This window comes from Narcine bancroftii, chromosome 4 (genome assembly GCF_036971445.1).
Source record: "Narcine bancroftii isolate sNarBan1 chromosome 4, sNarBan1.hap1, whole genome shotgun sequence".
Taxonomy (NCBI): Eukaryota; Metazoa; Chordata; class Chondrichthyes; order Torpediniformes; family Narcinidae; genus Narcine; species Narcine bancroftii.
In genome coordinates this window covers 181644428-181669378 of record NC_091472.1, presented here as the reverse complement: position 1 = coordinate 181669378, position 24951 = coordinate 181644428, and positions in this window count along the sequence as shown.

Below are 24951 nucleotides of genomic sequence, written 5' to 3'. Positions count from 1 at the left end.
AGGATTTGTTATTATTTGTTACCACCATAGCCTCGGGGTGCTATAAATCAATTTATACCATGATATAAAGCCCATACCAAAATTAAATCTCCTTAATGTTTCACATAAATAGTTCCACTCCACTCTGTCAAAAGTCTTTTCAGCATCTAGAGAAACTACACATTCTGGAATTATATCTGAAGGTGACTACATACTGTATGGATTAACATTCTATGGATGTCAAAATGTCAATAGCAACCTTTAATAAATTCAGTTTGATCTTTGGATATAATAGAGGGATGTATATTTTCCAACCTACCGGCCAAAATCTTAGAAAGGACCTCAAAATCTACATTCAGCAAAGCAATTGGCCAATAGGAAGTACATTCAGTCAGATCCTTATCTTTTTTAGGAATCAATGAAATTGACACTTCATTAAAAAGTTGCCAGTAAGGTCCCACGAAAAAAAGAAACAACAGAATTTTCAAGTTCTTTACATAGTTGAGGGGGAAGTAAATCAGGAAATGATTTGAAAAATCCATCATAAAGCCATCCGGTCCTGGGGCCTTGTCAGATTGAAGATAAAAAATAGCTTGTTAAACGTTCAACTCTGAAATTGGAAATTCCAACAAGTATTAATCTTCTGGTGATATTTTGGGAATATTCAATTGTTGCAAGAATCTATCCACTGAAATAGAATTATCAGGAAATTGAGATTTGTATGAATCTGAATCAAATTCCTGGAACACTTTATTAATTTCAGCATGAACAAAAGTAAAGTTTCCATCCTTACATATATTTGTTATTGTCTTTTAGATGCAACTGCCTTCAGTTGCTTAGTGAACCACTTACCCGATTTATCACCATGTATATACAATTGAGATTTAAGTTTAAGTAGTTGATTCTCGATTGGGTAAGTTAATAATAAATCATGTTTATTTTGAAGTTCTACTCTTTCCTATAAATATCCATACTAGGTGTCATAGAACATCATTTTTTAAAATCTCTTTAATTCTGTTTGTGAGTATTCTCAGTTTACTTTTAGTACGTTTACTAAATCCAGCAGCATAATGAATTATTTGTCCTCATAAAAATGCTTTAAAGACATCCCAAATTACCAGATTGAGCATTCCTTCAGTAGAGTTTGACTGAAAAAAAAACCTGATCTTTAATAAAGCTAATGCATTTCTCATCCTGAAGCAGAGTGAAATTGAACTGCCATTGTTGAACTCCAAAAGTGACACTGGAGATTTGTCAAATTTTTTTTTTGCAACAAAGTCCTTTATCTGGGATTCCACAAACTATTCTGTCTTTAATGAATGAATTTTTCAAATCTTCAAATTCACAGGATTTACTCAGTATTGGTCAAAGCTAATACCTTGTTTCTGGTCACAGGAGAAAAACATTAATCTCTCAAATGTGACGTTTTTACTTGGAACACAATATTCCTCAAATTTGTCATCAGAATATCCCACTTGAAAGCTGTCTCAATTTGAAAACTGTTATAGATATCCAAGGCATCCTCACCCATCATGTGCAGAAACATAGATGCTTTCCATTTTCCATTGGTCTCTCCCATTCCACCAGCTTCTAAATAAATATTGAATCGCTAATTTGAAGTATTTCCAATTATCGGCTAGATTGCCAGCAAACTGCATCGGTGTGGGAGGACTTAAATTACAGGCATGCAAGCTTTTGAACTATTGTCTTCTCTTACCCACTCAGACACTTCTGACTCCATGTCATGCTTGTCCTTTCAAGAATGACTTTAAGTGGGTTTACCCAACTTTATTTTCCTTGAGCTGCTTCAACCGACTTCTCACGACAACGCCTGCGCCTCCTGTCATATACCACTTCCAGTTTCTGTACAACCGTGCACATTGCATGCTGGAAAATGTAGTAGACGCATAACACACACACCACCTTACTTACCATCCATTACAGACCACAGATACAAAAATGACCAGCCCAGCCTATTCAATCTTCCCTCATAGAGTGAACCCCTTACCTGAGGAACATGCCTTTGATGACTTTTCCACTGGCAGATTTATCCATTATTTTTAGATAAGGTAACTAAAATTGCATGTACACTCCAGCTGCTGCCTCTCTAAGGATCCATGCAATTACAGTACCTTTATTCAAGAAATCAAATTCTTGTAATCACAATCAACATGTCATTTGCCTTCCTACCTCTTGGTATATCTGCCATTAGCTTTATGAGTTGTGTATGATGACATATAGGGCACTTTAAAATTCACATTTCCCAATCCTCCACTCTGTATCAGTCGATTTTTCAATTTAATTCACCCAAGCAACTTCACATTTTTCGACATTTAGCATCACTTAGCTACATCTCCTCAAAGCCTCTTTATATGCCTTTCTCTATTCACAATCTCAGCTAGTTTTGCCTCAGTATCAAATTCTGTCATACTACTCAATTCATGTTAGTATGTTACTCCCCAAATTCCATATGCTCTAACCCTTTTTTCTTCAACATCCTGTGTGGGACCTTATTGAAATCCTTCTGAAGATCTAAATAAACCACATCCGCTTCTTCCACTGTATTCCCAAAGAAGTCCAGTGGAGTTATAAACCTGTTACTCTTACAAATGAATAGGCAACTGTGATAAATAAAAAAAAAAGACATAATTTTAATACAAAACTTCTGATCAATTTATTTATATAAATATACATCCTATTTTGATTGTCAGATCTAATTCTACTTTTGGATTACTTTAAATCAAGTAAAATCTTGGATGGAAGTTGACTATATTACTAACAGAAGTATGGGAGGCTGACTTCAAATGGCATCCAAGAGTCTACTCAAGGAATATTTTGGAGATTCTGGAGGGAGAGCTCAGCTGGAAGCACCTAAAGTATGAGATCAGAGTTGTGCTCAGAATACAATGTGGCCTGTGTGGGAAATGAGCTGTCAAGGCTCAAGACTCTGCATGTCTCATTAGTGAACCCATGTACAAGAAATCTCACGATATAGAGACAAAGGATTTTTGACAGGGGAGAGACAGTTCTAACAGTTCTACAGGTGATGAAAATAGGCTTCTGTACACTGAAAGAACGCAAGTTTCACCAATAGAAGTGGTGAACTCGTGCTAGCATTAAAGTGTTTTGTCTTCTTGCATAAAAAAACCATTTTATTAGTAATTAGATATTCTTTAACATTTACACAGTGCCATCTTCTGGATTATTAGCAGCATTGCAAGTGGTGTAGATATCCCATTCAAGACAACTGATAACAATAACTAAGAAGGATGCATTAATGTTTGATATTTTAAGTGTAATGCAGTCTCCAGGAGAACAAAAAATGAGAACTTGGAAAAAAATTTCCACAGGCATTCTTCTCCTTTTCACATGTTCATTGCCTTGATTGTACAGCCTTCTCTTGAACCAGTTCATAGCTTTTGCCAACAGGGCGATGCCTTTCAAAGTATCAACTGGGTAGGATTGGTTGCAGTCGAATGTTTCTGCAACTATTCCAATTCCCCTTCATCTTGTGAATATATCCAGGTCAACTGGAATCATGTGCTCACTAAAGAACAAAGCCTTAATTAATCTTCAGTTAACACTGGCAGCGTTGGTGTTCTCTTCCTTCCTGTTGGTATTAGCGCATTCAGCTGTCTGCTCAACACAAGTGATCCAGGATCATCCCTCGTTCACTCTTTTGATGGCTAATTTCCAGTAAGTGCTGCAGTTGAAATCTTAGAAAGTAAATCGTCACCATTTAGAATGATCATTCTGGAGGGGGAGGGTGAGCAGCCAGATGTCGTAGTCCACATGTGGACCAATGGCATCGATAGGAGTAGGGATGGGTTCTGAAGAGGAAATATCGGGAGTTAGGAAAGAAGTTAAAAACTAGGACCTCAAGAGTGGTAATTCAGGATTGCTGCCAGAGAAGATAGGAATAGGAAGATGAGGCAGACAAAGAGTAGGTGCAGGGGAAGGGGTTCAGATTTCTGGATAATTTCTTCTTGGGAAGGTCTGACCTGCACAAAAAGGTTGGGCTGAACCTGAACTGGAGAAACACCATCATCCTGGAGGGCAGGTTTGCTAGAGCAGTTGTGGGGGTGGGGGGAGGTGGGGTATCAGAACATGAGTACAGTGAGATTAGGATAGGACAAAAGCACGATGCTATGTGTCTTTGAGTTGGTGATGAAGGACAGGCAGGGGACAAAATATAAAGGTAGCCAGTTAGAGGGGTGGGGTTGAAATGTGTATTTCAACTCAAGGAGCATGAGCAATAAAGGGGATGAACTTAGAGGATGGATCAGTACGTGGAACTACAAGGGTGTGGCAATTACAGAGACTTGGCTGGAGGAAGGGCAGGATTGGCTGATGCAGGAACCAGGGTTTAGGTGTTTTAAAAGGAATAGAATGGGAGGTTGGGGGAAAGCAGAGTAGCATTACTGGTCAGGGATAGTATCATGGCTGAAGAAAGGGAGGCTGCTGCAGAGGGAGGGTCCACTGAGTCAGCGTGGGTGGAAGTCAGAAAAAGGAAGGGAGCTATCACTCTGCTGGGAGAAGTCTAAAGCCGCCCCCAAATAGCTGACAGGACACCAAGGAGGAGACAAGCAGGCAGATTTTGGAATAGTGCAGGAAATCTAGGGCTGTAGTTATGGGTGATAGTGACTTCCCTAATATCGACTGACATCTCCTGACTGAAAAAGTGATAGTTGGGGCTGAGTTTGTAAGGTGTGTTGACTGACTGATATGAGGAGAGGCCATCCTGGATCTGGTTCTGGGTAATGAACCCCGCGGACCTCTCGGTGGGGAAGCATTTTGGTGAGAGTGACCACAACTCCCTTAACTTCAGCAGTTATGGAAAAGGATAAAAACAGACAAAATAGGAAAGTGCTAAAATGGGGATGGGCTAATTATGAAGGGATGAGGCAGAAGCTAGTGACAGTAAATTGGAAACTGATGTTCAAGGGTGAAAGCACGGAAATAATGTGGAGGAAGTTTAGGGACCACTTGTGCAGTATTCAGGATAGGTTTGTCCCACTGGGACAAGGAAAAGATGGTAGGAAAAGGGAACCGTGGCTGACAAAACAGGTCAGGCATCTAATTAAGAAGAAAAAGGAAGCATGTTAGATATAGGAAGTAGGAAACAGGAAGGGCACATATGGTATATGGTAGCCAGGAAGAACTTAGGAGAGCTTGAAGGGGGCATGAGACGACGTTGACATGAAGGATTAAGGAAAACCCAAGGCATTCTATGTATATATGAAGAACAGAATGATAACAGAAATGAGGGTGGGGCCACTTATGGATAAAAGAGACAACATGTGCCTGAAGGCAGAGGAGGTTGGGGAGGTCCTGAATGAATACTTTGCATCAGTATTCACAGGAGAAAAGGATCTTGATCATGGTGAGTTCGAAATTGAACAGGCCTCTGTGTTGAAAAATGTGGAGATCAAGGAAGAGGTAGTGTTGAATTTTCTTAAAAAATATCAAGATTGTTAAGTCCCCTGGGCCAGACACGATATACCCAAGCTTGGTGAGGGAAGTGAGAGGAGATAGCAAGGGTAGTGGCTATAATCTTCGCATCCTCTTTGGACATGGGAAGAGCCGGAGGTTTGGAAAATGGCAAATGTAGTCACCTTGTTTAAAAAAGCTAATAGGGAGAATCCTGGGAATTATAGACCGGAGTCTTACACCAGTGGTGGGCAAACTATTGGAGAGGATTCTTAACGATAGGATTCTTGAGCATTTGGAGAAGTACAGTCTACTCAAGGATAGTGTGGCTTTGTGATGGTCATGCCTCAAAAGCCAAATTGAATTTTTTGAGGAGGTAATAAGAAATTATTGAGTATTTTAGCAAGGCATTTGACAAAGTCCCCCACGAAAGACTCATCCAGAAAGTCATGAGGCACGAGATCATTGAAACCTTGGCTGCATGGATAAAAAAAAATGGCTAGTAGGAAGAAAGCAGAGTAGTAGTGGAAGAAAAGTATTCTGTCTGGAAGTCACTGATTAATGGAATACCACAAGGATCTGTTTTGTGATCCCTACTCTGTGATTTTTATAAATGAGCTGGATGAAGAAGCGGAAGGATGGATCAATAAGTTTGCGGATGACACAAAGGTTGGAGGAGTTGCGAATGGAGCTGAAAGTTGAAGGTTAAAAGACGATATAGGATGCAGAGTTGGATAGAAAAGTGGCAGATGGATTTCAATCTGGATAAGTGTTAGGTGATGCATTTGGGAAGGACAAACCAGAAGGCTGAGTACAGGGTTAAAGGTCGGTTACTTAAGAGTGTAGATGAACAGAGTCCATGGGGTTCAAATCCATACATCCCTCAAGGTTGCCGTACAGGTTGATAGAATAGTTCAGAAGGCATATGGAATGCTGGGCTTCATTAATGGGGGAATTTAGTTCAGGAGTAGAGAGGTCATGTTGCAACTTCACAAACCTCTGGTAAGATCATACTTATTATGTTCAGTTCTAGTCACCTCATTACTGGAAGGATGTGGAAGCAATGGAGAGGGTGCAGAGGAGGTTTACTGGCATGTTCCATGGTTTGGGAAACAAGTCTTATGATGCAAGGTTAGTAGAGCTGGGACTTTTCTCTTTGGAGCAAAGAAGGACGAGAGGAGACTTAATAGAGGTCTACAAGATTATGAGAGGCACAGATATGGTGGACAGCCAGCACCAGTTTCCCAGGGCTGGTACAGCAAACACCAGTGGACACATGTACAAAGTAAAGGGAGGGAAGTCTAAGGGAGACATCAGGGTTAAGTTTTTTTTTTACACAGAGAGTTGTGGGTACCTGGAATGCCTTATTGGGGATGGTGGTGGAGGCTGAAACATTAGGGATGAAAGAAAAATAGAGATATTGGGGTAGAGAGGGTTTAGTCCTTTTTAAAGGAATATATTGGTCAGCACAACATTGAGGGCCCAAGGGCCTGTACTGTGCTGTAGTGTTCTATGAAAAACATCCAGCTTGATTTCTACTCAAGGAAAAATATTGTTCTGACAAAAACTGCACAGGACTGGATTAAATTGACATTTTTTAAGTGTTAAAACTGATATTTTTTCAAATTTAGCCTTATTTACATTGAAATAGGCATGAGCTGATATTTTCCCTTTACTGACTCAAACAGAATGCTCAATTTCCAACCAATTCTACACCCCTCCTCCCATGTGTGGTTACATTATTAATCAGTGTGGTTACAGAAGCAATGTTGGACTGGTCGCAAGAGCAGAACATTGTCTGTGTGAAATTTATTGGTTTGGAGAGAGGTACTGGAACTTGTTACCTGAAATTTTAACAGTTTCTCCTTCCATGGATGCTGTCCAACTGCTGAGGGTTTGCAGCATTTTCTGCTTGTAAATTGAGTTGAACGCTGATCTGCAGAATTTTAGTTTCTTGAACAGGTCCACAATTTTGTTCCATGATATCCCCATGAACTCAAAAAGCATTTTGTTCTTTCTCAGTATTTTTTTTGGGCATTTTCAAAATACCCTGATGTACCTCCTTTGACTACAAAGTGGACTTTAATGCATCTTACCACAATTAGTTTGCACACTTTAGTTAATCATTTAATATTCCATAGCTTTTGATATCTTTTGCTCTCACCTTACTCAAAGGCATCAGTAAACTTGGATATACATTTGGCAATTTCTTCATCTGTATTATTGATAAAAAAAAGTATAGATCTCTTGCGGGACTGCACAAGACACATCCTGTTGATTGGAGAGTGCACTCATTATTTCTGTGAATCAATTTCATACCCTGGTCAAAAGGTTGCATCCAATTCCATGTGCTTTTATTTCTCTTCCAGTATCTTACTGTGCGAAAATACAAGTCTGCTTTGTGGAAGTGCATACAAATAACATACAGCTCCCGATCAACACATTTCAACTAGATTGTTAGCCACGACTGCCCTTTGTAAATTTATGCTGGCTCTCTCTCGTCAATTCTGATTTGTTGAACTGCTCAGTCTGCTTATTGCCACAATGAACAGAAGGCATTTATCTATCCCACACCTTTAAACTACAATGTACCCAAGAAGGACAAATTTGAGATTAAATTTTTTTCACCACTTTGAGTTGAGCATACCAACCACAAATTGGAGAATAACACCTCATCTTCCATCTGGACACCCTCCAAAAAGATGGCATTAACTTTGATTTTATGTTAGGACCACCCCCTCTTTCCCTATATCTCCTTTCCTCTAGCTGTCTCTCTCTCCTACCCCCCCCCCCCCCGGCCTTTCCCTTGGTCTCCTTTCCTCCAGGTCTACATTCACAGAGCCACCCTGTTCCCCCGAGCAATTCTTACCTTTCCTCCCGTGGTGTGGGGTGATGGCTGTGTTGGGTCCTGGAGATTTGTCCATTGTGGCAATGAGCACTTTTTTTTGGAAAATTTTATTTAATTTCCACATATGCATTAGAACTTGTACATAAACCACCTTGTTCAAAACATTAAAGAGTAATACATAGTGATTTAAAAAAAATTAAGCCCCCTCTACCCCCGAAATCAGCCCGATAGAAAAGAAGGAAAAAAAAGGAAAAAGAGAACATCTGGATATTACTTTAGTAAAAATTTAATAAAACTATCAAATAAAATTAAACATATCTTAATTTTAGGAGTCAGAGATTTGGGTTGGATGATTACAACATAATTCCTACAATTTGAAAATATGGTTTCCAAATGTTTTGAAAAATTTCAAACGTATTACATAAATTATATGTAATCTTTTCAAGTGGTACACATCTATTTCAGTATGGCCATCTACTCCTTCCCAAATATGCAAGTTACTGCCACACATTTTCTAGCTACTGCAAGGGCTATTTTAATTTCAATTCTGTGTCAAAAAATATTTCCAATTTAAAAAAAATTGGGATCTTGAAGAAACTTAACTTTTGTAACTATTTCCAAAAATAAACCAAATTCTATCCAAGAGGGTCTTAGTTTTGAACATTCCCATGTCGAATGCAAAAAAAAGTACCTATTTCTTTATTGCATCTAAAACATTTATCTGAAAAATTAGAATGTAATCCATTTAATTTCTGTGGAGTAAGATATAGTTGATGTAAAAAATTATATTGTACTATTCTGTACTGAACATTAATTATATTAGTCATACTATCCTGACACAGACTGAGCACCTTGAGAAATCAGAATTGATGAAAGAGAGCCAGCATAAATTTATGGTCTACTACCTCTTTGATTGTTTAAACAAATAAATTGATCTTTTGTTTTATTTTTTTCTCCTCTGGTATTTTATCCTTTTATTTTACAAAGAATATCAATCTGAAGAAAGAATTTAGAACCTGCCATTAATTTATTTTGAGTTATAATACCCTGGATTACCACTGATCACTGATACTAAAAGAATAAATTAAACAAATATTTTCATGAACAATACACAGACCCGCACCAAAATGTGGGTATCGGACACGACCATGATTGCCCAGAAGGTTTGCTATTCAGGTACTTCATCAAGAACATGGATTAGTTGTTGATATTAATATTTTAAACTACCAAACATACCAAAAAATATGCAGGCATGTCCATTCTGAGCTTGGTAACTTTTTAATGCCATGATAGATAATCGTTGCCACACAATCTATCATATGCTTAACAAGTGTGAAATATAATTTCTTCAGATTGCTGGGAATTTTTCAGGAAGGAACTTCCTTGCCTGATTTTGTCCTGTATCCCACCTCCCCGATCCCTCAGCCTCTCTCTGAATTTATCTTGCTATGCAGCTCATTAAAAATATTTTCAGTGTGATTGGTTAAGGAGGTACAAAATTGCTTGCTCAGTTCGAATGGAAATGAATTGTTGCTACCACTGTCCATAAATCCAGTCTAAACTTCTGTTTGTCTCTAAATGACCTATTTTATACTTAAGAGTAAAACATGAATATCTTGTACCAAATATCTTCCATCCCCCATCCTCACTTTCATTCCCTCCTCAACACACATACACGTTTCATCTGCAAATTTAGCTTGTTAATACCTCTGCCCATCTAACTGGCAAGTTCCTGGTTGAATTCTTCACTTCTTCCAAATCACAAACCTCAGAGGATTTACTAGATGGTGGATTCAGAGTAAACACACTGGGATTGTTCTCTTTAGCGCACAGAGAAGGTTAAAGGCATTTTGATTTAGAAGCTTGCAAGATCATGAAGGGATTTGATACAATAAACAAGGGGAATCTCTTCTGATGGAAGGATAGTAAATCAAATGGCAGTTTTAAATTAACAGACAAGTGTAATATGAGCTTTTTCTTTTTGGTTATGAGCAAAAAATACACTCTCTGTGAAAATGGTGGAAGATTTCAATTGGGAATTAAATTTAAAAGAAAATCAGAGTTATGAAGTAGGGAAATCAGGAAGTGGCTACAACTCTTATAATGAGGTGACGCATATGTGATAGGTTGAATAGCTTGTAAGAATATATGATTCAAGAGTTCATCATTCATCTTTCTTCCCCTTAAACTGAGCTCAGAAATGTTAAGAGCATTGTGAGTTGGAGGATAGTCTATTGTTGTATTCTTGGTTAATAATTGACATTTGATGCAGCATTAATTTTATATTGTTTGTCCACTTTTTCAAAAACTTATTAGTTCTAGAAAACTGCCACAAACATACTAAAGTACTTTGCTACCTTTAGAGCTCAAGTAGGTCTGCCTCTGCAAATCTTAAAAGATTTATTTTCCATTGAGTTACAGTTGCCCTTTTAGTTCTGCCTTTTAAGAAAACTATAAAAATGTTGTACTCGAAAAGAAAAGTAGCTGAAAATGTACATAGCATAAAAACAAATGCAGATATACAGGTCAAGGATTCTAAATGTGACAATCATCTTTGAAGAATGCTTCTCAGTACATTACATCGTTCCTATTCTAATTGGCTGGGCATTTTTAAATGATGCTTTTTGCTGGCACATTCTCCTCCTGTTTTGAATTTTTACTCTTAAAAGATAAGGTTCTCTTTTAATTTGATTGTACTGTGACAGAAAATATAGAGATGTTTCTGGGAGATAAATTGGGAAAGGTTTGTTAGAATAGGTCACATGCAAGAGGAGAGGGCTGGCTGTCTAATGTTTCACTTGGAATAAGAGAAACAAAAAGGAACTCTATGGTGACCTGAAAGGAAGAGGTTATCATCTGGAGAACCGTGAAGGGGCAAGTTTCGTCGGCGAGACACTTAAATCTCTCTCTGAAAACCGACAAGAACCTTCCTGAGTGGTAGCCATTTACCTTTCAAGCACCAAAGTCTGGCGAACTTCATCGATGTTAAATTCTGTGCAAAGTACAAGAATTGCCTGCAACCAGTGTACTTGGAGGAATGACTGTTCTGAACTTACACACACATTATATACACGTACACTTAGAATTAGAAGGGGGTTAAGTAAGTCAATAGCGATAAGTTAAAGTTTCTGTTTTCATGCTTAAAGATAATTAAAAGCAACTTTTGTTTAAGTAACCATATGTCTTGGTGACTATCTATTGCTGCTGGGTTTTGGGGTCCTCTGGGCTGTGTTGGAAAATAACAATATCCTTTTCTGAGGTATTGGTTGAAAGCAGAGGGGGGCAAGGGAAGTGGGGAGTTCAGAGCTCATAGCCTGAGAAGTTAAAAAGTAGACTCATCAATGGTAAGTGTGTTTAAATTCAGGGTTGGTTAATGAGCCAGAACTGGAAATATTGCAGATATTTCAGAGAATTACTAGACTGGATGAGATGATGGAGATTAGCAGGTGGTGGTGGGCAATGGATAGATATGAAAACACATGCAATATTAAAACGGATACATCATTTAACTGGCAGCCAATTTTAATCAAAAAACGTTAGCTGAATGGATTTCATTGCATGTTAGAACACTTGATCACAAGTTTAGCATGGGCAAAATGAGGAGTCACCCATTCAAATCGTCCGATAAAGAAATAATGACATGGATTTGGGTTTCAGTATCTGACACACTGATGCATAATTGGAATTAAACAAACATAACAAGTGCTCTGTATCCATATTGCCAAACTGATACACTATTTGCAGTTTAGAAAAGGCTTAACACACCAATTGTATGTATAGAGACAAGTACATTTTTAAAATCATATCATTTAAAACTTTCAAGTCCCACTTAATCCACTCAAATGACTGTTTGTCCATATAAAGCATTGTCTATATTAATACACTGAATATTTATGTCTCTTGACAATTCTGTAAAAAACCATTCAAAACTACAAAATCAGCAAGGGTTGGCTTTATTTCATTGTGTAGGCATGTTTCCTTTTGATGCTCCCCAAAGTTACCCAGGTTCAATTTAATTAAAAAGGAGTCCAGTGCACTGTACCACATTTTTCCAATGTTGTGTAGTACATATCTTCTACCATTTGAAAAATTAAAAGCATTATGAATCCTGCTACAGTATTAGCAGTCAGACAAACAGAACTTTCAGAGAAGATATGAGTGCATTAGGCTCTCTATTAATGAATACCTAATTTAGGCTGATGTTTCACCTTTGAAATGAAGGTGTACCATACTGTTAGAATTACTCTCGGACGGAAAGTTACGAGACCTCATGAATCTGCTGATTCCATAGCACAATTCAGGAATTTCCTTTGACCTGGGAAGCAATTTTTCCTGAATTGGTAACATCAAGAATAAATCATAGAGTTAACCATTAATTCTATTTGCTGTTTTTGGTGAGACCTTGGCGTATTAGCTGACTTCAAAATGACAATAATATATAATCAGTTTACGATCAATAACAGACCAGAGAATGTGATAAATCTCCAAATATTTGCAAGTTACTTTTAATTTTATGACTTGGAGGGTGATTGCACAAGTAACCCAAGCCATAGAAATCAAGAACAACCCAGACCTGATCCACAGTTCACTGATCAGATCCCGGAACAGCAGAAATGTTGGCCCCAAGAGCCATTTTCTCACTGTACAGAGAGTGAACCTTACGGGAGATGTAATATTTTTATTCCATTTCAGTGCCATTATTCTTCAACATAAATTTCAACAGTTCTTTCCCTTTCTATGAAATTACTCAATTAAGAGAACCTATTTCAAAGGTCAGCTTTGCACAAGTTGTTTTATGTTCCTTTTCCACATACACAAACATAACTGATATAATTAATATTGATAAAGATTCCCCTTACTTTTCCCCCCCACAGATGCTATCTGGTCAGTTCACTGTTTTCAGCACTTGGTTTTATTTCAGACTTCCAGCATTTGTTACTTAAAAAAAAATCAACCCAACTCAAGGCACCTGCATAGGACTCACTGGCATACAAGAACCCTCCCCCCCCTCCCCCGCCATTTTTAGTGTGAAATTTTGGGAAAAAAGAGCTTTAGTATATTTACGGGTACCTGGTAAGTTGGCGAACGCTTCCTCCTGCAAGGCCTCTTGTAGACAACACACGCGTGTGTGCCTTCACTCACCTTGATGAAAACCCTCCAGCCTTACATGGCTAAGATGCCGAAGCCTCGTCACACATTAGCAACAGCACCAATACATCCTCCTGTCTGCTGCACGCTGAGGCCCAGGCCATGCCCCTCCCCCACAGTGAGTGATTGACAGGCGCACTGGGACTTGCAGGCACGTGAGGGTTGGAGGGAGAGAAGTCGGTCCAAGGGCAAGAGGCAGGGCCCACCATCGTGGGGAGCAGATGATCGATCTCTTGGTTTGAGGGAAGCGCTGGGCCTCAGTGATCAGGCTCCACGCTGAGCCCTTGGCTTGAGGAGTGCGGCTCCCTCCCCTGAGCAAACTGAATGAGGTGCGGGGAAGTAAGCGGGCTGTAGCCTCTGCGCCTCATTCAATTTGCTTGGGGGGGCGGGGCATGCTTGTTGAACAAATGCTCAGCAAGGAGCCTAATCATTGAGGCCCAGCGCTCCCCTCAAACATGTCAGTTGCGCCACTGATGGGGGCTGCCGAGGTTTGCCTTCTCACGGTGGAAGTGAGCAGCGGCAGCTCCGGAAAGCCTGGGCCACCCAAGGAAAGGTGGTCCGCGAAGCTGCGGGCCCACTTCCTGGACAGCTGCAGCACTTCCACTGGTTTTTTGAAACTGGGTGAGTAGTTTGAGCGCTTTGTATTTTGGTGCCCAAAATGGTGGCACCAAAATGTCACCTTCACATTTAGGACACAGCGTGATTTTTGAGGCGATTCTTTGGGGGGGGGGGGAAGGGGAGTGCTCTATATGCTGCCAAATACAGTAACTGAAGTTATTTATTTATCAGTATCGCAGGCAAGGACAACATTCATTGCGTATTCCTAGTTCCCTTTGGGAAGACACCTTTTACTGCTGCACTCTTTCTGGTGCTCTCGGATCTACACTTCCAGCATTTGGATCCAGTAATAATGAGAGAGATAATATATTTCTAAGATGAAGGATGAGGCAGGAGGGAACCTTGAGGTGGTGTTTCTGCGCATTTGTTTCCCTTTTCATTTCTGGTGGCGGATGTGGCTTTAAAAGGAGCTGCTAAGTAAGCTAGGTTTTAAAAAAAATCTACAGATCATTTTCTAGATGGTACACACTGCTGCCTCTGTGGATCAGTATTGGTGTGAATGAATGTTCACGGTGCTTGACGGGGTGCCAATCAAACAGGTTCTTTGATGGCTTTGAGCTCAACAGACATTGTCATTGCTGCTCTCATCTAGAGAAGTGTGTACTCCATAGTGCTCCTGACGTGTGCCTTGTAGATGGTGAAAAGATTTTGAGGTGATAAGAGCTGAGACATTCAATCATAGTGTAGCTACTTACCTGTTCTTTTAATCCAGTGGTTCTCAACCCTTTTCTTTCCACTCACATACCACTTGAAGTATTCTCTATGCCATAGGTGCTCTGTGGTTAGTAAGGGATTACTTAAGGTGGTACGCGGGTGGAAAGAAAGTTTGAAAACCACTGTTTTAATCGTACCTTATTGACTCGTTATGTGCACGGTTTCATCACTCCAGAGGAAATGGGCCAAATGACAATTTTTCTCAAGCACAATATTTCAGTAACAATTGGGTCTAGAACAGTGATTCTCAACCTTCCCTTCCCACTCACATCCCACCTTAAGTAATCCCTTACTGATCACAGACCACTTATGGCATTGGGATTTCTTAAAGTGATGTGTGAGTGGAAAGAAAAAGGTTGAGAACCACTGTTTTAGTCACAATATTTAAGTCCATTTCATTTGAGTTTTGAGTCAATGAGGACTCACCCGAGACTTAAATAGGGGTGGGGGGGAAATCAGCAATGGTAATGCCATTAAATATCAAAGGTAGAAAGTGTGACTTTATCTTTGAAGATTGTCAGCGCCTAGCATTTCTGTGGCCTGGCAGTAGATCAGTCCCAGTCTCACTCTACAAACTGATACACTGCCTCATTTGCTGAATAATTGCAAATGAAATTATACATTGTGCCACCATCAGCAAACATACCCTTGTGACCAAAAGATCATTACTGTTGCTGGAAATGCTTAGGCCAAGGAGGCTGTCCTAAGGAACTTCTACTGTGATATGTGGATCTGGAATGGTTGACCTAACACTTAGTGGGGGGGGGGGGGGGGTGTGTGTGCGTGCTACAACCATTCCCTCTAACTTCAGTGCTTCCCGAGTTTCTTTCTGCAGTCTTAATGTCAAAGGCAATTATATTCCTACTTCACCTTTAGAATGAGCTGTTTCGTCCTGCTTTGGTCAAAGAATGTGATGACGTTAGGTGTGCAAACTGGGCATCAGTGAGCATGTTATTGGAGGGTGGGTGCTTCTTGACAGCATTGTCAGTGGTGCTTTCCATCATTTTGCTGCTAATTGTGAGTAGTCTAGCTGGACAGAAAGCAGCATGATTGGATTTGACCTGCTTTTAGTGAACAAGACATGGAGCGTACCTGGGTAGTTTTCCATACTGCCAGCTGGTTACAAGTGTAAGTAATGATACAGCTTGTCCAGTCATATAATATTCATTACTACAGTTGGGGTGTTGCCTGGTCCCTGAGACTTTGACAACCTTCACAATTTCTTGATGTTAAGTGCTGGTGCTGTGTGAGTCAAATCGACTGAAGCTTTTGCAATAGTGGGGATCCAAGGACAAATCATGCACTTAGAACCAGGCTGCACATTGCTGCCCCTGCCATCTTTGAGGATGGAGATATTTTTTAGAGTGTCCTTTCAGTTTTTTTTTCCATATTTACTGCATAGAAGACTACAATTCTGGCCATTTAAGCCCGTGCTACCCAATTACACTCAAATTAACCTACAACCTCGTACGTTTTGTAATGTGGGAGGAAACCAGAGCACCCAGAGGAAATCCACACAGACCAGGGAGAATGTGCAAATTCCTTACAGACAGCACTGGATTCGAACCTGGGGCACTGGTGCTATAATACCGTAGCGCTAACTGCCACACTAACTGTCCCGTCCCACTCTTGGGTTAGCTGTTGTCTTATTGTCATAAATAAATGTGGCAGGAATGCAGAGGTAGACTCTGATAAAGTAGTTGCAGGATTTCTGAGCTTAGTCTATTGCACGCTGTCGCAATCTTTTGTTGCAGCTTCATCCAATTGGGAATTCAATTTTAGTAATCCTTCGTGCTGCTCCTTGATGTCTGCTTTCAATCCTCATAGAGGTTTACATTTGTGTTGTCTTTGATGATCCACAGCGCTTCATAAACTGGTAGATCGCTTATGAAACTGACCCATTTAGCATTATCATTGTTTCAGTACAATGGAAGGCATTTCTGATGTGAAGGGATATTTTCTCCACAAGATCCATGCAGTGGCCATTTAAAGAAATGGAGAGGCAACTGTCAGAGGTAGACTTGTGAGGGCACTGCTCTTTCTTTCTCAGTTTTGATGAAGGGTCTTTGCACTTCTTATACAAACATACCAAATTATGAAGGGGATAGATAAGATAGAGGCAGAAAAATTATTTTCCCTCGTAGGTGAGACCAGAATTAGGGGACACAGCGCCAAGATTCAGGGGAGTGTATTTAAAACAGAGATGAGGAAAAACTGTTTTCCTCAGAGAGTAATGAATCTGTGGAATTCTCTACCCAGGGAAGCAGTTGAGGCTACTTAATTAAACATATTTAAGGTTCAGTATAGATTTTTACATAAAAAAGGGAATTAAGGGATATGGGGAAAAGGTGGAGCAGGCTCTATGGCCTACTCCTGCTCGTATTTCTTATGTAAAACAGCAGATGCTGATAGACTGGCTGAGTTCTTCCAGCATTTCTGATTTTCTTTCCAGATTTCAGCATCTGAGAGTTTATATGTTTTCCAAGGTACGCTCCAGTAAGCTTATCCTTTTGCTGGTTTGCTCAGTATATGCTAGACTCTTAGCCGTGTTCTTCGGGTCTCTGCCAGCTGCAACATCAGACTTAGCTGTGCGAAGTCTCCAGCCAGAGTAAATCTGTGTTCTTTGTACATTCAGCACTCCTTCCAGCTGTCATTGAGCATCACCAATTCATCAGCAGAGGGAGGATACATGTGGTAATTTGGACGGGGTTCCCTTGCCTGTTACAATGAGACATCTTCAGATCTGTTTTCATTGTTGTGGACTTCCAGGACTATTCCTTTTCGCTCCCACTGGTGGGTCAGGACAGCTCAGGGACAATAATGGAAGAGTCTGGCATAATGCAAGGGGTGATTTGGTCAGTAAAACTATGCCGGGCCATTGCTTAACTAGTCTGTGGGACAACTATCCCAACTTAGACACTAGGTTTATGAGGACTTTGCAAAACAGAATGGAATGAGGGCAATTTAACTGTTTCTGAATTTATTACAAACGATGAGAAGCTGGAGCATCCACAAGCCAGTCAATGTATTGGGTCAAAACTCTTCCTCAATAAAGGGTTCCAACACGGAATGTTTATTAGAGTCTTAATAAAAGTTCTCACCCAAAATGTTGACAGACCATTTCTGCTCATGGTTGCTGCCGATCTGCTGTGTTTCCTCCAGATTCTCTTTTGAGACTTTTACGCAGCCTCTTTTTCTGGGATATTCTTGGCTTTTTTACGCTACACCTGCTGTCCAAAAAGCAATGACATGGAATGGCGGGGTCATTCTGGCTTTACCGGCAGCAGGCCCGGTGTCAGCTCCGGAATGCCGTCATTGTTGGCATTCCGGGACCAACTCGGGTAAGGAATATGACGTTATGTTGACGCGTAATTTGTGCAACGTATTAGCAAGAAATTTGAAAACTTTAAAGCAACAATAATGATTCAGCATTTAACTGTCACAATGTCTGTGAATTGGTTGGGATGGGAAATAAAGAGATCTGCGAGCACCTTTCCCTCTGTGCTGAGGATGAAATTAAGCGCCACATGACGGGAACTGTAAAGGTTGGCCCTTTGTTCGAAAGCTTAGAGACCGTGGCTTTGCTCGGGACAAGTCACAGGTGATAAACAAGCTGGAAAATTTGCAGAAGAAATACCACCAGGTAAACGAGCACAATGGCAGTAGTGGTAGAGGGCATTTGGACTGGCCATATTTTAATCTGGGCTATTCCACCTGGGGCACACGTCACTCAGGAAACCCGGTTGCTCTTCTAAGCAAAAGGGAGGATCCATCTTCCCCTGAGACCATTCCAGGTGAGTCTCCCTCCTCCAGCAGCAGTCCTGATGCCAGACTCCCTAGCAGCATGGATATAGAGGGCCAGCAATAAAAAGAACCTGTGCCTCATGAAGAACCAGGTAAAAACTTAATTCTCTTCATGATTAACATTTTTTTATAAGTGTGTTTGCCCACAGAGAGCATCCTCACTAATGTCGCTTGTGTTCTATGGTTCTCTAGGATGCCAGCCATGGCGGAAAAAGCAGAAGCCTACCAAAGCCCAGGTGGGACCAGGGAGATGAAGGAGATGTTGCTGGCTATGGACTGCGAGGATGCAGAGTGGGAACATCTTTGATTGGATGTGCGGAGGACCCATGAGGAGTGGCCAAGGAGACAGGTGCAGGAGGTGGAGATGACAGCACACGAGTCTAATATACGTGAGCGGGCTGAGGAAATGAATGGGTTCAGCAACATATTTCAGGACTTTCAGCATGAGCTGTGGAACCAGGCATCACTTAAGTGGGAAACGTTTGGTCTCGTTGTCTTCTACACGACAGTACCCTGCTCCCACTGTACTGCAACAAACACCCGCATGACAGTACCTCACTCCTGCACCCCAGAAACAATATTTTACTCCGGCACCACAGAAGGATGACAGCATGCAACACACAGACAAGGCATACAAATCATTTCAAACACCTTCTTCCTCCAGCTGCTGGGGTGATGTGACAGTTACTAGTTTAGAACATGGTTTTCGGTGGACAGTTGCAACTAGTTGAATGAATCCTTTTTAGTGTTGTTTACGCTTCCTATTCATGACAATTATCTGACATATGCAATATACATTTACTAAAAGTTGTTAGTTGCTTGCTCAAATTGGTTGCAGAATGGACATAATTGCTTCACAGATAGCCTGGTGACTGTGTGCTCCTCAGGGAGATCGGATCAGTGTTCCTCTCTTGCAAGAAGTGTTCCTTGTTGATTTCACATATATTGTGTAGAACACAACAAGCAACAATAATGTCTGATGCAAGAATGGTACAAGTATCAAGTTGCTTGGCTAGGCACCTCCAGCGGCCTTTGAGATGTCCGAAAGCATTTTCTACCACCACCCTTGCCGAGCTCAAACAGTAGTTAAAGCATCACTGATGTTGATTGAGGGCAAGGTGGTTAGTGAACCCCTTTATCAACCACTTCCTGAGGGGGTAAGCTGGGTCTTATCAGCTTAGATGCACAGGGATTTCCACTCCATTAATAGTTTTGGATTTCACTGGGCAGAGCAATGTAGATTTATAAGTACTTAATGCAATCTCTGAAATTAAAATCAGTCAGTTCCCTAATGTTTTCTAGTGGCTGTTTTACAATAATAGGATACAACCTGACCCTTGGACTTGACATAAGTCTCATTTGAAGTGGAGTCAGTCAGTCATTCCTTCAGTTTAACATTCATATATTTCATTATCATTGTATTCTATATGGTTAATGACAAAAAACCACGATTGATTGATCCACACATACATTGCTGTACAATGGAGTATATAGACTTACTTCACATGGGAAGAGGTATCCGCCTTGATCTTCGGCTTTTCTGTAGATGGGAGAGTTGGCTAAAACTCGAGCATCATGCATGCAACCAGGCCAACAACCCACATTCACATCTGTGAAGCTGGAACAACAAAAGTCTGTGTTTAGATCGACATATGAAATACATTAATTGTTAAAGACAAATAATTCTAACTCAGGCTGTGATCCTTACCATTGATTGTGGTCCACAACAGCTTGAAGAACAATGGAGTGCCACCCTTTTCAAATGTAGTAGTAATGCATCATCAGGTGGAGGTGGGGGGTGTCTAATGGGAATATTTGTGCCATCAATGGCACCAGCACACATTGGAAAGCCCTGCTCTGCAAATCCATCCATGGCCTTCTAAAGACCTGCACCACTTGACAGGTAAGAAAATGTTTAAATAGAACCTTCTTTAATACTCCAGTAACTCGGCAGACCAACACACAGGCAGTGGCCACACTGACACCAAAAATCCATCTTATGGATTGGTATTCGCATAGGGTAGCATACCACCACACTGCAACGGCGAACCTAAGCTGAGGTCTCAAAGGCTGTCGCTAGTTTGTTGCCTTGTGCCTCAGTTGTGGATCAACGAGTTCCAATACAAAGTCAAAAACGGCCTGAGACATACGAAAATGACACCACCACTCATCTTGTTGAGGACATCAGAACATGGGCTCATGTGGTCTCTCTCCTCCACATTTCTATCCGAGACCAGCGTGAATTGACTACCAAGAACTAAACGTCTCCATCTATGGAATCTAAGGTCCACGCGCCTTTCTGCCTCAAACATCTTTCCGATTCTCTTCAATTTCTCCTCCAATGTATTTCTGATCGCAAGAACATATTATTCGCTTGAATTCTGCATCCACCTGTGCTTCATAAAGTTGTGTACCATGTGCAGGAAATTAGCCTGTGTTTTAAAAGTGGTATACATATTCACAGCTAGTAGTATAAGCATCAAGATCTACCACCATTTTTGTGTAGAAAGTTATGTCTGACGCATACGTTATACATCACACCAGATGTCGACGCCGTTGAGTTACACAACCTGCCTTTTTTGCTCCCAGAATGCCGGCTTACTTTGCAAAATGACACACTGACCTGACATTATGCCAGCTTTGTTTGGTGCTGTGTAAATGACCAAAGTTGGCTTAATCCTGGGTCTTTCTTACAGCAATATCGTGGGATTTCCATGTGAAAAAACCCACCATTGTTTACTCAAGATTTGAGTATCTCGAATTTTTGTGCTTCTAAATCTAGTGCCTTGGTCAATGTTCAGTGATGTATCTGGTTTTATTACTTGCTTGGTTTAATTTATAAATTATGGAACAACTGAACCGCAGATCGGCTCCAGGGACTAAATGAACTTAAGTTGTGATATTCACAAGTCTTCATTTGTAAGTAAACAGGAATGTTGCTTTGAAATTAGCACATTCTTGGACTATGTTATGGACTTTCATTACACACAACTTCAACTTTGTTAAGTACCGAATATTAAACGTGAAAAATATACGTTTGTCAGAGGGTTCTCTATTTATAGTTGTTGTACAATTATTTTGTCAATCTAAATTTTGGATTAGTGCATTCAAATAGTTAGAATTTGCAATCCTGCATAGGCAGTTCAACAACTAATGCAGCTTAATCCAGCTTAAGTTTAAGAGATTAATATTATTTGAATTGCATCTGTAATTTACAAAACAATAATCACGCAAGGCAAGAGTTTAACTAATTAAAGAGCTATGCTAACAATCAAAAATAGGGCAAAGGAAAAAAAACCATTCTTAGTTGAGAAGAGCATTACTTCATGCATATACTTCGAGTTCATGACATTCAGACAAGATCTGTTTTACGGATGCAATGAGGCTAAAGTTATGCACATAACTAAAATATCAATGATTAAGTTACAGAATATCCAATCAGAAAAAAAGGATAGAAATAGTTAAGAGAGGAAATGTTGCAATTATAACTTTTATGGGGTGAAGTTATAAAATGTGTCAGAATCTAAAACAATAACCAAAATAGATCTCAATGCACAATTTAAGCAGGCATTTGTCTGAAGAACTAAATTCGACACAAGTACAAGCAGTCCAACTGCACAAGGACCTTGCCACTTAAGTTTTAAAGACGAAGTATGACATCTCAGAATATTATAGAAGCCAAAGTTATTTTAATGCACAAGTTACTTGAAATAACACGAAATAATCAAAATACTCTAAAATGCATCACACATTAACTTAACGTCTTCATAAATCACTGAACGTCTTTATGACGGCAAAAATATAAATTCAGGATTAAAAATATTAGTGGAACGAAGAACCATACCACCAACTTATCCAGGCTTCTTCTCAAAATATTTCCTGCATTTAAAAAAAAATCAAAGCAAAATATTTTATGCCTTTAATGAGCAAAAAAAAGCACTAATTTTCTACAAAAGTGGTCTTTTTTTTTCCTTGAACCTATAATGTTCATTGCTAGCTACTCATTTCCATTGTCAGAAATTCAATAATCGAACTGTTAGTCTTTGTGCATTTAAGACAGTCTGTATTTCAAACAGAAAATTAGTGCACTCACTGGTGTCCCCAGCAGGACTAATGTCAAGTAAAAGAATGATCAATCAGCGCTCAAACACAATGAAGTGTTCTTAACATTTCAGCAACAATTCTCAATGTGTTTGCAACCACCTCCACACAGCACCGTGATTGCATCCTTTCCATTTTGACCCTTGCTTTTTCACCCCTAACGTCAAACCCAAATCATTTTTTTCTGATTCTCCCTTGCAGCGAGGACTGACAAGTGAGAACGAAGCCCTTGAAAATCATCCTCTCCAATTCCCTTCATACGCATCAGCCAGACAAGCCTCGGTGATTTCTAGCTACAAACTGAGAAATTACCATTTGAAAAAAGTGCCATCAGACAGTCTTGTCTCGAGGGTGAAAATTAAAATCTTCTACCTTGCAAGATCCGTAGGGAATTCATATTCACGGAATTTCAACCCTCATCATCAGAGGAGTTTGCCATAGAACTGACATCTTTTCATTTCATCAGGTTTATGCTAATTTTAATAGTACATGCCCAACTTTAATATAGAAACAGGTTGAGCAGTGCAGCATGGCACACAATTCAATGGTTTGAAAGTATTGTTAATGTAACATAAGCTTAAACAATTAATTTTGAAGTATGAAAAGGAACTTGTTTGCTATTTGAATTGTGTTTTAAATCAAACTCTTGGAAATTGTAATCCATGTATGATAAAGTAATATTTTAAAGCATTTTTAAAATGTTATTCTTATAGAATGTAAAGGTGACTAATTTTGAGCATAAACAATGTTATAATACTCCTGAGGAATTTGGTCCTCATGTTAGAAATGAGAAGTCACATTAGAAAAAAAAATCTTGAATTCCCAGCATAGTTTAATGAATGTTTTATGCAAGAATTCTAAAATTATAGATACAGCTAATTTAGAGCATACACCATTTTTAAGTGTTCAGACAGATTTAACATTCTTGCCCTTTATTCAAATGGTACCAACGTCGAAGTACTCGAGATGGCAGAGGCCGACAGCATCGAATCCACGCTGCTGAAGATCCAACTGCGCTGGGTAGGTCACATCTCCAGAATGGAGGACCATCGCCTTCCCAAGATCGTGTTCTATGGCGAGCTCTCTACTGGCCACCGAGACAGAGGTGCACCAAAGAAGAGGTACAAGGACTGCCTAGAGAAATCTCTTGGTGCCTGCCACATTGACCACCGCCAGTGGGCTGATCTCGCCTCAAACCGCGCATCTTGGCGCCTCACAGTTCGGCGGGCAGCAACCTCCTTGGAAGAAGACCGCAGAGCCCACCTCACTGACAAAAGACAAAGGAGGAAAAACCCAACACCCAACCCCAACCCACCAATTTTCCCTTGCAACCGTGCCTGCCTGTCCCGCATCGGACTTGTCAGCCACAAACGAGCCTGCAACTGACGTGGACATTACCCCTCCATAAATCTTCGTCCACAGAAGACACATTGTGCAGTCCAACCAAATAAAAGTGAGACCCGCCTGACTAAGTTGATGTACTAGTAATGACGTGATGTTTATGTGACAATTAGAAAGTAACTTAGTTCTATGACCAAATTATAAGCCATATGTGGACATAACAGATGTATGAAGGGAGAAACTCTCACTTCAGAAATTGCACAAATGTAAAAACTTCATCTTAACCTCAACGTTAGAGATTTAGATCTTATTTATTCTAAGATCCTCTTGCTTAATGACTTATTTGAAATTACTGGCTTTAACAAATTACACTGAACTATTATACTGTCTATTTCATCTATTCTTGGAATATTTATTATTTTATAAGAATGAAAATTAGCTGCCAATATATTTGCATTATCTTTGACACATATAAAATTCTGTTTATGATCTGTAACATGTAATTCTACTAAACACAATCCATTGGAGCCGATTTTGAGCAATATTATTTTCCTGCTACATCACTGTACCTCATCAGTTTCATCTCTAGTTTGCAATATGCACTGAAACACACCTAAATGACAAATAACGGAAGATTTTGGAGTAATATTCCAATAAGATTTTTTTTCCCTCAAACTTAAAACATAGGCATAAAATTGCATCAGATATAAAACTATCTTTGTGGTGGACTCACTGGCAGCAAGCCAACATTTCACAATATTTTAGTAATCTCCTTATCATTCCATACATGTCAATGGCAGTAGTGGAGCTGTGCGGCTGAAGAACCAGTACATGCGGTGGGCCGTTGGGAGACTCGAGAGGAGGAACCCACGGAAGCTTAAGGCTGCTGTCAGGAGACTCGTGCTGGGCTGTGGACTGCTGCAGACTGACTCCAACTGGCTGGAAGGGTACCAGGTATCGGAACCGAG